General features: G+C 41.9%; 1 pseudogene; it reads left to right on the top strand.

Annotated features, from left to right (window-relative positions):
* Positions 1 to 3,716: 3,716 nt before the first annotated feature.
* Positions 3,717 to 5,614, top strand: LOC109682832 (NADH-ubiquinone oxidoreductase chain 5-like; annotated as a pseudogene).
* The last annotated feature ends 256 nt before the right edge of the window (positions 5,615 to 5,870 follow it).

The following is a 5,870-nucleotide window of genomic DNA, read 5'->3' as shown; positions in this document are numbered from 1 at the left end:
CACCACAAGGCTCCTAAATAAGCCCAGAACTTACCCATACTAGCCTCTGGAGTCTTCTCTCTCTGGATCACCACAGATATTTGGTGCTAGTGTTGCAGGAAGGCTCAGGCAGAGACTGAAAGGGCACCAAAGCTTTTGGGAAGCAAATTTATTAAGCAAGCCAGCAGCAACTCAGCCACCTGAGCCCCAGGAACAAAGGGGACTTTCCTTATATACCATTTAGAGGAGGTTACAGAAATGGGGGGGTACAGCTTATTTCATTGGCTGTTTTATCCTCTAAGTCGAGGTAACCATTCTCTGGTCTCCAGATAACATTCCCTAACTCTGGTTGTTCTATGTTTTTCTGTAGCACTCATTAATTTCCCTTCCCCCTCCCTGCCTTTCTGACACATTTCCCACTTTGATGCTCAGACCTCCTTCTGGGTCAACAAGCATCATCTTGACAAAGACCGCAGTACCAGGGGGATTAAGCAGGGTAATATCAGGCATGCTATTAAAATAAGGGATGTTGTGCCCATTAAGGTCTTGAATCCATCTAGGGTTGAGAATTAACCCCCCCAACAGATCACTGGGGCTCTGTCCCTTTCAGGTCTGCAGAGGGATGTGGGCAAGCTTTTTCATCTTGTCATTAATCTGCAAACAGTAGCTACTCAGATTGAGATTATTCCAGGCTATTGTAGGGAAGTAGCCAGTGGATGAAGTTGGGGCTCCATGTGACTGGGAGCCCCAGACCACTGAGTCTCCTGAGTAGTGTCATTGTAAAACTTTTGTCCAAGCAAATCAATTCCCTACTGGGGTGGAGAATTGGCCTCTTGGATGGGTGGTACAGTAATTCCCAATAATAGAGGTTTTCAGGAGCCAAATGCTCTCCCCGTGGCTGGGGGAATGGTTTCCTTAAAGGGCTCCTGTGGGTTTAGCTCTTTTGCCTCCCATGGCCAATGGGCTGTCATATTTGTTCCTCTACAAACATAACACGAAGTTACACTCAGAGTTTGTGCTTTGGACTCAGCTAGTGAGAGGAACAGGTTTTTTGTTTTAACTGAGATTGGAAACTCACTTTGTATCTATCCCCTTGTAAAAGCAATGAAAGACTTGGTATGAGGAGCTCTCATAAGTGATCATGATGAGTTGAAAATGATAACTTTTTATAGATTACAATGTCAAACTTTTTTTTTAACTTCCCAGACTGTTTCATTGAGGTTGAAAATAGTGAAATTTATAGGGTTACAGGCACCAAGAGTGTAGTCAGGGTTTGCTTCCCTTTTTAGTAAAAGAGCAGCAGTTTCATGTGAGGTATGGACCTCCCCTTTTAGCCAAGTTGTTCACTTTTTATAACCCTAGGGCAGTAGAGTTGTTCATAGGATGCACAACCAGATGTCCCACTGTCCTCGTTTGGGCATATATGCTTGTCATTTAATCTATAGGTCTTTTCCCAGGCTAGCCCCCCACAGTTGCTCTAAGGCCTGGTGTTTTGGCTATTGCGGCACACACATCAAAGTATATGGACATAGATTGTTGGGGTCATTAACCTGGGTGTGGGCAATGAGCTTTTCAGGGCTGGTGAAGCTTTGAACCTCTGGCCATTGCTCCCGAGGGTGATAGATGTGGTTAAAACAGATATTCTGACCATCATGAGAGTACACTGAGTAGGTGGTATGGCTGTGGATGCATGACCCAGCAATGGTGCCTCACAAGAATAGTAAGTGTAGAAAACCAGAGTTTTGGTAACAGCACTCCCTGCTCAGGTCGTGTGCATGCATGAGTCACAGTCCAAAGCCTGGTGGTCCCCAGGTAGAGAGCTGAGCAAGATTAGCAAGAAGAATACACAGAATGGACTCATCCTCAAACGTGAGATGGGAGACTCTTCAAGCTTCTGCTGTACATGGACTACTCAGCTTCCAAAGTGACCAGAGCAGGGCTGATGTCTCATTGTCCATGGTCTCCTGTTGTCTCCTGGGAAGCGGGGTCCTGTCCAGGGAGGGTGCTCTTGCATGGTGAGGCTGGGTCAGGGATGCACTCCATTGAGGGAAGCTGGCTTCACTCGGCTGTGGTGGATCCAAGGAATGATCTCTGCTACTTGAACTGTGTGGGGGTGGAAAAAACAACAAAAGAGTCCCTCCAGCCGGGCTTTAGCAGTTGAACATTTTACCTTTACCCAAACAGCATTGCCTGGTTTATAAGGGTGTGTGGTAGTTGTCAGGCTAATGGGGAGTTTCCATCTTACCCAGTCATTGATTTTTGAGAGGGTCAACAGAGGACCTGTATCTGTTGTCTCAGGGTGAGGTCACCTGTTTTCTTAAGGTCCCCTCACAAGCCCTTGACTAAAGGGGGTGGATGCCCAAAAATAATTTTAAACAGGGAGAGACACATCCATTTGGTTTGGTGGGGCTAGACCTAATCCTAAGCAAGGCTACGGGCAGTAACTGATCCCATAGTAGGTGGGTCTCCTGGCATAGTTTCTTTAATTGCAGTTTTTAGAGTCCTGTGTACATTTTATTTTTCCTGAACTCTGGGGGCAGTAGGCTATATGCAACTTTTAAGTTATTTTTTAATCTCTTAGCCATTAACTGTACCACCTCAGTCACAAAGGCTGGCCCATTGTCTGACCCAATAGAAACAGGTATTCTGAATCGAGGGATGATTTTCTTTAACAGGCACATGGCTTTCTCAGTCTGAATGGGGAAGGCTTCCACCTATCCTGAGAAGGTGCAGGCAAACACCAGCAAATATTGGAGATTGTTTCTGGCACACAGACTGCACCTTTTATGTACTGTCTTACTTATGTTGGACAGCTTTGGGACATAAAAATACTGGGCCAAGGTTGTCATCAGAGCTATTTTCCCTGAGTAGGTTTCTTCATGGAAATGTTTGACAAGTGTGGGAGGCAGTGACTCAGGTGTGGCAATGCAGCCATCAGTAAACTTCCACCATCCATCTGGTAGAAAGTTTCTTCCTTCATTTTCAAACTCAGCCTGTTCTTGTGAAGTATAGTGTGGATCCCAGTCAGATAAGGGACACAGGAACAAGGCAGCCAGAAGGGTCAAGTTTTATCCTCCTGTGAGGGCTGCGCGCTTGACTTTCCTATCAGCCTTTCAATTTCCCTGAACAGCTGTTGTCTCCCCCTTCTAGTGCCCTTGGCAGTACATGACTGCTACTTGTTTAGGGGCCCATACAGCTTCTAGTAATTTTAGAATTTTCTGTCCATTTTAACACATTTTTTCCTGAGTTAGAGGTCCCGACTGGCAGTGGTCATGTTTTTAATGACAGCATCCAGAGTCACTACTGCATATCTGGCAAAACAAGTGTCTTTTCAGACAAAGCTGTTGCCATCCATGAAATACTCAATGTCTGGGTGACTAATGGGCTGGTTGGTCCTCCTCATTCTCATGATCTAATTTTACCATTCTTCTTATAGGAGCCAATACACTCATCACAGCCTTATACACCCTATACATACTAACCACTACTCAACCAGGCAAAACTACCTACCACATAAATAACATTCATCATTCACACGAGAAAACTCCTCAGTCCTCCTCCACCTACTCCCCCTACTCCTCCTATCTTTAAATCCAAAAATCATTCTCGGCACAATATTCTGTAAATATAGTTTAACAAAAACACTAGATTGTGAATCTAGAATCAGAAAATAAAATTTTCTTATTTACCAAGAAAGTATGCAAGAACTGCTAACTCACGCCACCATACCTAAAAATATGGCTTTCTTACTTTTAAAGGATGGTAGCTATCCATTGGTCTTAGGAACCAAAAAATTGGTGCAACTCCAAATAAAAGTAATAAATGTATTAACCTCATCCACAATCATAATATTCATTATCCTTATATACCCCATCCTAATATCCCTAACAGACTTTTACAAAAATAAAAATTACCCTGAATATATTAAAACCTCAGTTAAACTAGCATTCACCATAATACCCATAATCATATTCATCCACCTAGGTAACGAAACCATAGTATCCAACTGACACTGGCTCACCGTCCACACCACTAAACTCTCATTCAGCCTCAAACTAGACTATTGCTCACTACTATTCATGCCAGTAGCTCTATTTGTAACATGATCAATCATAGAATTCTCCCTATGATACATACACTCTGATCCCAACATCAACCAATTCCTTAAATACCTACTATTTTTCCTCATCACTATACAAATCCTAGTCACAGCAAATAACCTAATCCAACTTTTCGTCGGATGGGAAGGAGTGGGCATCATATAGTATCTCCTTATCGGATGATGATACAGATGCACCGACGCCAACACCTCCACACTACAAGCAATCCTATACAACCGAATTGGAGACATCAGATTTATCCTATCAATAGCATGATTTTTAATCTACTCTAACTCATGGGATCTACAACAACTATTCATAGACCCTAAAATAACAACAACCCCCCTATTAGGCCTACTACTAGCTGCCACTGGAAAATCAGCCCAATCTGGACTCTACCCATGACTCCCCTCAGCCATAGAAGGTCCAACACAAGTATCAGCCCTATTCTACTCAAGCACAATAGTCATAGCAGGAATCTTCCTTCTAATCTAATTTCATCCCCTCCTAGAATCTAATCAACTAATTATATCAACCATGCTGTGCCTAGGAGCTATCACAACCCTCTTCACAGCAATCTGCACCCTAACACAGAACGATATTAAAAAAATCATCACATTCTCAACTTCCAGTCAACTAGGCCTAATAATAGTTACCCTTGGACTCAACCAACCCTACCTATCGTTTCTTCACATCTGCAATCATGCATTCTTCAAAGCAATACTATTTATATGCTGAGGATCTATTATTCATAGCCTCCATGATGAGCAAGACATCTGCAAAATAGGTGGATTAGCTAAAGCTATACAATTCACAACTTCCTCTTTAACAGTAGGAAGTCTAGCACTCACAGGCATACCTTTCCTAACAGGACTTTACTCCAAAGACCTTATCGTCGAATCTGCCAACATGTCATACACCAACACCTGAGTCCTACTAATTACACTTGTCTCAACCTCCCTTACAGATGTATACAGCACACGAATCATCTTTTTTGCCCTCCTAGGACAACCTCAATTCTACCCATACATCTACATCAACGAAAACAACCCACAACTTATAAACTCCATTAAACGATTACTCGTAGGAAGCATTTTCGCTGGGTTTATTATCTCAAATAACATCACCCCTATAAATAACCCCACACTCACTATACCACTATACCTAAAACTCATAGCCTTAGGAGTCACTATCCTAGGATTCACTATCGCAATAGAACTCAACAACATAACCTACAACCAAAAATTAAACCCAAACTCCAATACCAAATCATTTTCCACCATACTTGGATTCTTCCCAACCATTATACATTGGACCTCACCCAAAAACACACTAACACTTAGCCAAAAAGCAGCATCAACCCTCTTAGACATAATCTGAATAGAAGAGATCACACCCAAATTAATAGCCAACATGCAGATTAAAGCCTCTATCACCGTATCTAACCAAAAAGGAATAATCTTTTATTATTATTATTATTATACTTCTTATCCTTCCTACTATCTATAGCCTTGGCATTAACAATTATCATCTAATTACCATGAGTAATCCAAGAACAATAAAAATACTTACAAATAAAGATCAACCAGCCAATACTATTAATCAACTTCCATAACTATAAACAGCTGCAACACCCATGACATCTTTATTAATATATTCTACCCCCTCACCACTATAAATAACCCAATCATTTGTATTATAAATACCCACTAATACATCCACTTCATCATTCTTCACTAATAAAACCAAAAAAACCAACTCTACAAATGAACCTAACATTAAAGCACCCTA

Source organism: Castor canadensis, chromosome 17, assembly GCF_047511655.1.
Source record: "Castor canadensis chromosome 17, mCasCan1.hap1v2, whole genome shotgun sequence".
Taxonomy (NCBI): Eukaryota; Metazoa; Chordata; class Mammalia; order Rodentia; family Castoridae; genus Castor; species Castor canadensis.
Note: the sequence above shows the minus strand (reverse complement) of the source record. Positions and strands in the feature narration are given on the sequence as shown.